General features: G+C 37.8%; 1 non-coding gene across 1 annotated transcript; it reads right to left on the reverse strand.

Annotated features, from left to right (window-relative positions):
* Positions 1–12,243: 12,243 nt before the first annotated feature.
* On the reverse strand, positions 12,244–12,350 carry LOC140854947 (small nucleolar RNA R71). The gene has a single exon (XR_012138041.1). It is a non-coding gene; the product is annotated as a small nucleolar RNA R71 (small nucleolar RNA).
* Between the last annotated feature and the right edge of the window lie 372 nt (positions 12,351–12,722).

The following is a 12,722-nucleotide window of genomic DNA, read 5'->3' on the forward strand; positions in this document are numbered from 1 at the left end:
TGTGGCTTCCTTGCTTTCTCGATAATGGAGCACTTTAGCTTTTGCACATGGATCCACATCATTAGATGCATCTGATCAGACTTTGATCCCCCACATCTCCACTGTATTCAGATGATCTCAGATCAGTCAGTTCGGATTCAGTAGCTCGAGGGTTACATTTTGAGACTGACTGGGAGGGTACTTGACTTGCAGGGGCAAGTGTTAGCTCTGGCCCATCCACAGCCACAGGAGTGCACTACTGAGGTCTCAGACCTATCTATGGAGGCAGCCAGACTTAGAGGAGTATTGGAGAGTGGATTTGATTTCCTGAGGAGAGAGATCAGAGGCTCTAGTGAGCATGCATCCACACAGTTCACTGCACTACTTCAGTCTATTTCGAGAGCTCTGAACCTTCTTGACACCATTAGGCTCTCTCTTGCAGTTCAGTCTATTGCTTCTCAGCCTTCAGGATCATCTCGCCCACCTACTTGTGCCAGCACCTCCACTCATGACAGAGGCAGACGGGGTAGAGGACGAGTTCTTGGTCGTGATCCATCATCTTCCCATCCTATCTCCGATACATCTGATTCCGATCCATCCAGTCATGAGCTCTACTAGATCCTTGTAGTTAGTCTTGTCTTTTGTCTTTTTCTAGGATCTATCTTTTGGGCCATGTAATGATGTTGACAAATTAACTTTTATATTTTGGTGTTTGTATTGGAACCACTATGTGGTATCAGTCACTTTTTGATTATATATCTACTCTTTGACTTTTAATGTATGACCTTCAAATTTAGTTGCTTTCAATTATGCGCATGCTTAAGATATTATGAATTGTAATATATGCTATCCATGATATCCAATGGTATATCTTTTATGTTTGTTGTATTCAGGGGGAGTAAACAAAAGTAGTATTAGTAAAATTATTTTCATCAAAAGAAAGAAAAAGAGAAAATGTATTCAAAGAAAAAGGGGGAGTAAACAATCTTTTGTTGATGATGTCAAAAAGGGAGAGAAATGCTATACCAAAATGAAAGAATCAAAAGCAAATTGATGAAAGAATCAAAAGCAGATTAATAAAAGAATTAAAAGCAAAATGAGTAAATTGTTAAGCAAAAGCAAATGAGCAAACCTTAAAATTAATTCCTAGACATGCTCTGGTAAGTAAATTGTTCAGTAAAAGTAAAAGTAAATGAGCAAATTTTATAATTAATTCCTAGACATGCTCTGGTACCAAAATTAAATAATCAAATGAGAATGAGCAAATTTTCAAGATGCTAAGCAATTTGAAAAACATGCAAATGAGCAACACAAGCAAATGGGCACATGTATCACGTGCCAAAAGAATCAATCTTCTTTTCAAGCAAATGCATTTCATTCCTTTGAAATTCATGCTTATTGTTTCATATATATGCTTTTGTTCAAGTATTTTGTCATCATAAAAAAGGGAGAGATTGTTGCTCCTTGGATTGATTTTGATGATTACAAAGCATTTGAAGGGGTACTAATGATTTTCACTTGAAATAGACTTATTGCTCTTCAGGGGCAAAATCATAATTTTACCAAAACTCTGATTTGAAAGCATCAAATGATGGAACAAAAGATTTGTGATCCATTGGTGAAAATTTTATTATTTTTGGACGTGTATTTTGAAAGATATGCATGTTTGAAAATCATGAGTCGACCCATGAGTCAACTCATGGCACAATGAGCTATTTGGCACGCAGATTTTTTGGCTTGGCACAACCTGTGAGTCGACCCATGAGTCGACCGCCAAGACATGAGTCGACCCATGAGTCGACCCCTGCTATTTTTAGGCCAAAAATCATAGAATTTTGTTTTCAGGTGATTTTTTGGTGTTCTTCCACAGAGGTCGACCCATGAGTCGACCCCCAAGCATGAGTCGACCCATAAGTCGACCCCTGTGATGGGATTGTTCCGCAATGGCTAGTTTTTAACCCGTTTTAAGTGCTTTTAATGCTCATTTAAAGTGGTCTAACGGCTCTATTTCAGCCCAAAATATTTTTCACTATTTCTTGAAGCTATAAAAGGGACAAAAAGATGGGAATCAAAAAAGAGAATCAAGAAGAGAGATTTTGAAAAAGGGATTTCAAGCAAACTTTTCAGCCCTAAGCAAAAGCTCACTCAAAGCATTCAAGAAGCCTTTAATCCAAGCTCACCAACTCCTCAAGTGCACATTCAAGTCTCCAACCTTTTTGAGAAAATCAAAAAGGGTCTTCTTCTTCTTGAGTAAAGTGTATTTAAAGTCTCATACGCTCATTAAAGGAGCTTTCTTTGTACTTACTTGTGCTATTCATTGTTATACTTTGTTTGAGTTACTGTTTTTATTTTGGAAGGGTTCGAAAATAAGGGAAGATTGATCCGAACCTTGAATCGGAGTGTATAGGGTTGGCTTGTACCCGAGAAACAAGTGGACTAGCTTGGGATAGCTAGAGTCGGAGTTTCCGATGTTTGTATTCGGGTTGAATACAAGATTAGTGGATTGAAATTCTCAAGTAGGAGCTTGAGGAGTGGATGTAGGTGCAAGGATTGGCACCGAACCACTATAAATCTTTTTGTTTGTGGTGTGCCTAATTGCTCTTCTTTAACTCTTCATTATTCTCTTGCATTCTTGCTTTTAGCCATTAGCCTTGAATTAGCTTTACTCTCTCTATTTATTTAGCTATTGTCAAATATTTTTCATAAGTCATAAGTTAAGCTTAAAATTTTTTAGAAACCCAATTCACCCCCCCTCTTGGGTTGCATAGCTGGACAACAAAAGATCCACACCCAAGGAGAGGAGGCGGCAACAAAGAGAGAGATGTAGAAGATGAAGGACCTCTCTCTCCACACGCCTGTCTCTCTCTCTTTTTTTCTTCTCTCAATTTAATTTGTTTGCTATTCTATTCTCTTCTCTCATCTATAGGTAGAGGCTCTCTCTATTTATAGATGATTCTCATGATCCAATAAGAAGACTCTTTATTCAAATCTGATTTGAATTGATCCAATACTCATGAAAGAAGGACTCCTATATGAGATATAATTGCCATCACTTATGACATCCACTTTGCACCCACTCCCACACCCACTTGGGATGTCCCAAATAAGCAACAAACTAATTTTTGATCATACTTTATGAGTGGATATTCTCAGTGTAAGTAGGAATACTCATATCTCATCCAAAACAGATCCGATTCGAGTCCGATTCGAAGCTGGTTCGAAATAATTTTGAAAGGCTGTCAATCCTAAACTCTTTAAGACTTTTATACCAAATCTAACTTGGATTTTGGACCTATTTAAGTCTAATTAATACAGATCTAATCTAAAATTAATTAGTACTTAAATTCAATCTTTCATATGTTTCATGGATCATAGATAGAAATTGTTCATCCCCGAGATTGAACCTGAACCTCATGTGTAGTGCTAGCTAGACATAGTCAACTCTTCAATCCCGTTTGAGCCATAACTCAATTCTCAATCAAGTTAGCTTATATGTTCAATCAAGTCAAGTACTTTCAGATTGGACATATAAACATAGTTCAATTCCTTCCTATTTTGTCTGACTTGTATGCATGACTCCATAGGTTCAAATACTAAGCCGGTAGCACAGGGATTAATTTTTGTACTAATCGAGATACCATCTAGCAATAATTTTCGACGTCCAGATAGATCGAATTATCATAAAAAAATATTTCAAAATCCATACTCATGGTTACCGCATAATTCATTGTTTTGACCCTAGATGCTCTAGGATGGTCTCAGGTTAACTGTCAACCGAGATTGCTTCATTCACATTATATTTCAATCTTTCAAATCTATCTCATGGATTGCCCTGGCCAAGGCTTACTAAATTAAAATACAGTGATACATCAACTCCAATAATCCAGAGGAGTCAATCCCATCTTGATCCACACATAGACTTCGCAAGTACTTGACTGTACCCAATAGCCTTCCATCACTGTATTAAAAATCCAGGTAGTTCGGCACCAAAGCACAGTGAGTTGCTTGCAAGTTACTATAGTGATCTCAGGTCTGAAGGATATTTATACCCATATATTTTGCAAGCAGTTTTTGACAACAGAACGCTCAGCAGGTGAGTCACTTGTTCAGTGATGATGTACCCTTACATCTCACCTGTATGCCATACCAGTATCGCCACACTCCTTGGTTAAGAGGACAACCAACTCATATGGTACACAACGATCTTCACTCGATAAATATCATCATCCCATAATGACGTATCATTTGGTCGCAAACTTCTTTAAGAACTATACGATAAATCTTCTCTTTATCATACACTAGCATAGTTCTAAGGACTTTATCATAGTACAAGAGTTCAAGGAAGATGTCACTTTGTGATAAAAAATATCAGAATAACTATTATTCAATAATCAATAATTTATATATAAGGATGAACTTAATCATCACATGATTGATTTTAGGACATAATTTCCAACAACTCTCACTTAGACTAAAGTCAATCAGAGTAGTATCTTATACCCATTTTCTATTTGAAGTCATCGAACTCTTTGATCCCGAGAGCTTTAGTGAAGGGGTCGGCTCGGTTCTCCTTTCCGTCGATCTTCTGAAGCTTGATGTCACCTCGATTTACGATCTCTCACACTAGGTGATAGTGGTGCAGAACATGTTTAGTGCAATGGTGTGACTTAGGTTCTTTCGCCTGAGCTATGGCACTAGAGCTGTCATAATACGGTAGGACAGGACCATCAATAAAAGGTACAACTCCCAGCTCGATAATGAACTTTTGCAACCACACCGCCTCCTTTGCAGCACCCGATGTAGCAATGTATTCCGCTTCGCATATAGAATCGGTCACAGTATGTTGCTTGAAACCTTTTCAGCAAACAGCTCCTTCATTCAAGGTAAATACATAGCCCGACACACTTCTACTGTCTCACAATCTGACTGAAAATTGAAATCAGTATATCCCATAAGTTTTAGATCAGAGTCGCCATAGATAAACCATTGGTCTTTAGTATTTCTTAAATACTTAAGAATTGCTTTTGCAATTTTTCAATGCTTCTCACCCGGATCTGACTGGTACCTACTCACTACCCTTAGTGAATAGGCCACATCCGACCTTGTACATGTCATAGCATATATGATAGATCCCACTGTCGAAGCATATGGTATTCTACTCATGTGCTCTCTCTCCTCAGGAGTTGTTGGACAATCCTTCTTGGAAAGAGTAATTCCATGGCCTATCGGAAGATAGCCTTTCTTGAAATTATCCATGTTGAACCACTTCAATAAGGTGTCAATATACGTGGATTGGGACAATCCAAGCAATCTTCTAGATCTATCCCTATAGATCTTCATCCCTAAAACGTAGGATGCTTCTCTCAAATTCTTCATGGAGAACTGTGATGATAACCATAGCTTCACACTCTGTAAAGCCAAGATGTCATTTTTTAGTAACAATATGTCATCTACATACAGCATAAGAAAAATGACCACAGAATCGAAAGTCTATTTATAGATGCAAGGCTCTTCTCCATTCCTAACGAAGCCATACGTTTTGATTACTTTATCAAAATGTATGTTCCAACTCCTCCATGCCTGCTTAAGTCCATAAATTGACCATTTCAGCTTGCACACTTTTGACTCATCTGTGGATGTGACCCCTTCAGGTTGTATCATATACACCTCTTCTTCTAGCTCTCCATTAAGAAAAGCAGTTTTGACATCCATCTGCCAGATCTCATAATCTAAGTGTACAGCGATAGCAAGTATAATCCGGATAGACTTGAGCATTACCACAGAAGAGAACGTTTCATCATAGTCAATACCATAATGCTGATGGTAACCCTTAGCAACTAGACGAGCTTTATAGGTCTTTACCTTTCTGTCTGCTCCTCTTTTTCTCTTGAAATTCTATTTACAGCCTATAGATTTTATCCCTTCGAGCGGATCAACTAGTGTCCATATACTATTGATCTCTATGGACTCCATCTCAGACTTCATGGCTTCAAGCTATTTTTGAAAGTCAGGCCTTTGCATGGCCTCTATATAGGTGATCAGATCCTCATTATTCTCATCAAGTTCAATAAGATCACCGTCCCGGATCAAAAAATTATAGTATCTATCTGGCTGATGCGGTACTCTATTGGATCTCCTTAATGGTGCCTCTACTGGCTCCGAATTTGATTCACCAATCGAACCCAATTCTGTATGTGTCGGTCCTTCCACCTCATGAACTTCATCAAGTTCAATTTTACAGGCATTAGATCCTTCACCAAGAAACTTCTTTTCCAGAAAGACTGCCTGACTGCTGATAAATACCTTTTGTTCTACAGCGAGGTAGAAGTAATATCCTTTAGTTTTCTTCGGGTATCCTATAGACAAGCATCTATCGGATTTTGGTCCAAGCTTATCTATCTTTAAACACTTGAAATAAGTTGGACACCCCCAGACCCTAAGATGTGAGAGCACCGGCTTACGTCCAATCTATATCTCATATGGAGTTTTATCGACAGACTTGCTGAGCACCTTATTCAAAATATAGCAGGCAGTTTTTAGAGCATATCTTCAAAAAGATATTGGCAGACTGAAAAGGTCCATCATGCATCGGACCATGTCTAACAAGGTTTAATTCCTCTTCTCAGACACACCATTATGTTATGGTATTCCAGGAGGGGTCCATTGTGAGAGAATTCTATTCTCTTCCAGATATGTCAGAAACTCACTGGTAAGGTATTCACCTCCTCAGTCTGATCGAAGGATCTTAATACTCTTTCCAGTTTGTTTCTCTACTTCAGTATGGAATCATTTGAATATTTCAAATGATTCTGACTTATTCTTCATAAGATAGACATACCCATACCTCGATAGGCCGTCTGTAAACATAATGAAGTAGTAGTATCCTCCTTTGGCACTTATGTTCATAGGCCCACATACATCAGCATATATTAGACTTAGGACATCACTGGCTCTTTCATCTTTTCCTTTAAAAGGTGACTTAGTCATCTTATCAAGGAGACAAGATTCACAGGTAGGCAATGATTTACAATCATCTATCTTAAGGACATATTCCTTGATCAACCTGTCAATCCTATTCTTATTCACATGACCAAGCCTACAATGCCAAAGGTAGGATTCACTGACATTATCTATTTTGGGGCATTTACTAGGTGTGTACATTATACTAACAGACCGTGATATTATGTATATGCCATATTTTAATTATCCACGTATAATTGTAGTATCATTTATAATGATATCACAAAAATCATCTTTTATTATAAATTTATAATCAAGTTTGGCCAAAAGGTCCTACAAAGATGACATTCATCATAAAGGAGGGACAATAATGACAATCATCTAACATGACACTACTGGACTGGAAGACAAGCTACAAAGTTCCCAAGATCAGAATTGGAACAAGACTTCCATCTCTAACGTTAAGGAACCGCTCGCCTTCTCAAAATTTTCTACTTACCTGCAGTCCCTGCAACGAATTGCATATATTAATAGGACTTTCGGTATCCAATACCCAAATAGTAGTATCACGAACAGAGAAATTACAAGGTGTTATCATATAAATATCTTGTGAAGCAACCACTTGCCTCTTTCTCTTGTTCTTAGGCCTGTTTGGATCAAGGATGGCTATATAAGCAGGACAATTCCTTTTTCAATGACCCAGCTTCTTACAGAAGAAGCACTCTACCTGGCTCTTGTCAACTTTTGACGGTTTGCTATACTTAAGATCGATGGCACAAAATTTTTGTACCTTTTTTTTCTTTTCTCTCCTAGAAGATTGACACCCTGCAGATGAATCTCCCACTAAATTCACTGGCTCCTTTTGGAGCTGGTGATCCTTCTCAAAAGTCTGCAGTAATCCTAGTAAACCATGGTAGTTTATTGCAAACTTCGTCATTCTACAATGATTGAGAAAGGGTAGGTAGGATTTCGGTAGCGAATTGAGGATAGCATCCTTGCCTAACTGTTCATGCAATGGAAAGCTAAGTTTGCTAAGGCATTTAATATGCTCAATCATGTATAATACATGATCGGTGACTGAAGCTCCCTCTCACATACGGACATTGAACACTGCGCAGGAGATTTTGTATCTCTCCACATCCTCAGAGGTATTGAAGGACTCATTAAACATTCGAATCATCTCCTCAGGCTGCGCATCCTCAAACTTACGACTAAGTTCATCGTTCATAGCTGTCCTCATCACGCAACACACAGCCATGTGATCATTGAGCCACTTCATGTAAGTGTCTCTCGTAGCATGAGGAGCATTGATTGTAGGTTATTCAGGTGCTTGTTCCATAAGGACATACAAAATTCTCTCGTGCTCCAACACAATCTTCAACTTTTGATACCAGCTATCGAAGTTGGATCTGGTGAGCTTGTCGCTGTCCAACAGCGAACGGAGGGATAGTGTATTGGCCATAACTGAAAGGAGATAATATTAGCCTATTAGTATATGAATTTTTTTTTTTAATTCTGAAGACATGGACTTTAGTCTAAAGGTCCTCCCACTATTTTTTATGAATTGGTAGCCTCTACCTCCAACTCGAGGAATTACATTAATTTTTTAGCAGGTACTAGAATCCACACGGACTACATTTGGGCCCGAGTGTGGCTCAGCTAACCCTAGTGCATCCATGGGTAGGTTCATAACCAATTATTTCTCCAAACAACTTCTAGCATTGGATTTTATCCCAAACATCCCTTCAGCAGGTATGTGGCACCTCCACTGAAAATCCTGATTAGGTCCAACCATTAACATGACACATCAAGTGCATCCAACAAATGGATGTCCAGGCCTGAGTGTGGCTCGATCAACCTGAGCATTGATCTGAAGGTACATCATGATGGTCATATGATGAATGATAATTTTAATACATAATAAACATCAGGCGTGTGGCATCTCCAATGCCTATTTAGAATATTAGACTCATTATCACATGCCTTAATGAGAGGCAATAACCAAGTTATCTCATAACTTTATCACTTTATGGACCTAATAATTTAGAGAATTTGATTTCATTGACCTGAGAATAAGAGAAGAAGTCGACCTGCAAGTGATTTATGTCACAAATTGACATAAAAAGTATCAATTAATATCTAAATTATCTAACTTTATTAAGAAATTGATACTTGTTATTATATTTTGCAGAAGAAGAGGTTATCAATAAAAAGAACAAGGAAAGAGGATTCCAACGGCGTAAATTTTATGCAAAACGGAGTTAAATTGACCCAGGAATTGAAGAATGAAGAAAGAAGACTCAGTTGGGTCAAATCCGAGTCAAATCAGGTCAAAATTGGTCAAAAATCGACTGATTTGGTGATCTGGATAGCCGCCTGGTCCACAGCAACAGGTGCCTGGACCATGGACCCATCGGCGCACCATAAACCAGCCAATCAGTGAGTCTCGGCTCATCGCAACGCATCGCGAGCCCGATCCACGCGTGCGGTCCAGGGCTCATGAGAAGAGAGAAGAAGGTCCGAAGGGCAACCTGGTAACTTCACATCACTCGATGGTCCGATCTTCTCTGATCAAGATCCAACGCTCCACATTTTTGCACCATCGGACGGCCACCATCGCAGTCGGTCAAGATCCAACCGTAATCAAGGCAATTGCAAGAATCAATTAACACTAGGACAACACGGGATCCATCTACAGCGCGATCCAACGGATGAAATCTTCCAGCACCTTGATCGGACGATCCGCGATGCATCCGACCTGATCCCATCTCTGCAGCGCGATCCAACGACAGCGCTTCACCCAGATCATGATCCGACGGCCCAGAATTGCTTCCGGCTTGATTTATTAGATGAATTGGGTCCTTTAGATGAAGATCGGACGGCTGAAATAATTTTTAGGGTTTCTTGATGGAATTAAGTGCTTTTTGAGCGAGATTTGAGCCCCTAAACCCCTCTAACAACCCTCTAAAACCTTTTAGTCCCACATCTAAAGTTTTGAAAACCTTATAACCCCTAAATGCCTATAAAAAGCCCCCAAAGGCCCTTGTTTTTTGGGAGGAGAGGGATTCTGGCCTTCCGATCAGGCTTGTAATCCTAGATAGTGGAGTTTTTAGCTTTCTTCTCAAGCCTCGAGCTTTGAGATTTTTGTAATAATTTTTTTTTATATAAAATCTTATTTTTATGCAATTTTATCTCTTTACATTATGCAATTTATTTTTCTTGCAATTAGGATAGTTTAATTTATGCAATTTAATTTTATGCAATTAGGTTAGTTTAAATTATGCAGTTTAAATTTATGCAATTAGGATAGTTTAATTTATGAAATTAGGGTAGTTTATTTTTTTGCATTTAAATTTTGCAAGTAGATTTAGATCATGTCTAGCTAAGCATCCCTTCTAGGGTTTGCGATGAAGCTAGATCATGAGTAGGGGTTTTACATAGGGTTCTTTCTTTTTCTTAGGGTTTCTTTTTCTTTCTTTTTTTCCAAGAATTTTTGATGAACTACAGTTGGGTCAGAGTCCCTTCATAGTTCATGCTTGATTCAGTGTATAGGAGGAGAAAATCCTAAGGGATCCTAGTTACTACTCCCCTATAAAGAATCTTGATGGGTTATCATTGGGCCTTAGTCCCTTCATAATCTATGCTTGGGAAAGACAAAATGAGTAGTTGTTAGGATCAATAAAAAAAATTCTAGGTAGAATTCCCTAATCTAGATCTAGTGGAATCAAAAACCCTAGATCCTTAGTCTTATTGTCTTTAGCAAACAACTTTCGATTTTCGATTTTCGTTAAAGCTCGCTTGAGTATAGATTTGAAAATTATTTTTAAACCAAGTCTCTGTGGGATCGACCCATACTCGCTGGTCATGCTACTCTGCACACTGTGCGCTTGTGGTTTTATTTATAAATTTTAAGATTTGCACATCAAGTTTTTGGCGCCGTTGCCGGGGATTTGGCATTTTAAATTATTTTCAAAATTTATTCTTCATACTTTATAACTCTCTTTCTTTTTCTTTTAGGTTTCTAGATTTAGTTGGTGATTGCTGGAAAACTCAGGTACGCTTCTAATTTCTTTTTTATTATTTTTAGTTAATTACTTTTCCTTTTAGACCTAATCATTTAAATTTACTTAATCACAAAAAATAAAATAAAATAAAACAAAAGACATTTCATAATCGTGAAGTAAAATATCAAAATAAAAAAAAATTCTAAATTAAAATCTTTTACATTCTTGGTCATCTTGTTTATTTGCATTTGCATTTTCATAATTAATCTAAGGGCATCAACCCATTAACAAGATAAGGTGTGGATTTCATTACCCTTTCTTAGCCCAAAAACCATCTCCATCATATTGCATTACCTAGACCTTTAATCTTAAAATCAATTAGACGTCAACCTTAAGGAATTTGAGCTCAATAGGACAAGGAACCCTAAGAGTTCTACCAAGTTTGAGTTGTTTGATTAGTTGGTGTCTAGGCAAGTCCCTGAGGGTGGTTTGTTAAATTGGTTCAGTTGTTGGCCTGACCAACTCGTTTGGTGTCTAGAAAGGCAACGATGAGTGAACCTCCCACCTCTTATACTGACCTGGCTAACTAGTTGATCAATCTCCACTTAGAAGGCTTGAAGGGTCATCTTGGAACAGTTAGGAGCTGTCTAGATTTAGGTTAACCCTAGGATAGATTGAGTTTAATTTATTGTTTCACTTGTTTAAAAAATAAAAAAAAAATTATTAATTTTTAAATTAATTTGGTTACTTTTCTTTAGATTTAGGACTCCTTAGGATCTTTTCTTTAGAACTTTTTCTCTTTTCTTTCTTTTTCTTATACATAAAAATTTTATAAAAAAAAAATTGTATAAACATCGAGAACCGTACACCTCGTGTGTGGAGAAGAGTGTCGGGTCGTCTAGTTAGAATTGAGTCCATTCTTGTTGTTCCAATGGCTGAACCAATCCAACCCATGACCCTTAAGGATTTGTGTTATCCAGTTGGCTCCATCCAACCATCTTGTATCAGGTTGCCACAACCCACAGCTAACAATTTTGAAATCAAACCTCAAATCATAAATATGCTTCCAAAATTCACAGGATTAGAGGATGCTTATATATTTATTAGAGAATTTGAGGAGGTATGTGCAACCATGAAACTGCAATTAACAGAGGATGAGGTCAAACTTAGATTAATCAACTTTGCCCTTAAGGATAATGCTAAGAAGTGGCTTTATAGTCTGCCAAACCATTCTGTCACTACCTGAGAGGACTTTGTGAGAATATTTTTGAAAAAGTATTTCTCCCATCATAAAACAGCTAGGATTAGGAATGAAATAAATCAATTTTACCAACTAGCTGGTGAATCATTTTGGAAGTACTTTGATCGTTTTAAGAATCTTTTGACCCAATGCCCACACCATGGAATAGAAACTTGGAGACTATGCCAGATCATCTATGAGGGGTTAGATTTAAACTCAAGAACCATGCTAGAGTCCATGTGCCAAGGCCAATTTATGGACAAAGAAACTACTGAAGCTTGGCAATTCTTAGAAGACCTAGCCGAAAAAAATTTACAATGGGAAACAACTAGGGAACCTAATAAAGCTACACCTTCAAGAGGAGGAATGCATCAAATTCAACCAATCCTAGCATCAGAGGCCAAGATTGCAACCTTAACACGTAGATTGGAAGCCTTAGAATTACAGAGACCAGCCAATATAAATCAAATATCTGCACCCATGTGTAAAGGATGCAATGCACCAGACCATGTCTTAGAAGAATGTTCCTACTTGAATGA

The sequence above is a fragment of the Elaeis guineensis genome, chromosome 1 (assembly GCF_000442705.2).
Source record: "Elaeis guineensis isolate ETL-2024a chromosome 1, EG11, whole genome shotgun sequence".
Taxonomy (NCBI): Eukaryota; Viridiplantae; Streptophyta; class Magnoliopsida; order Arecales; family Arecaceae; genus Elaeis; species Elaeis guineensis.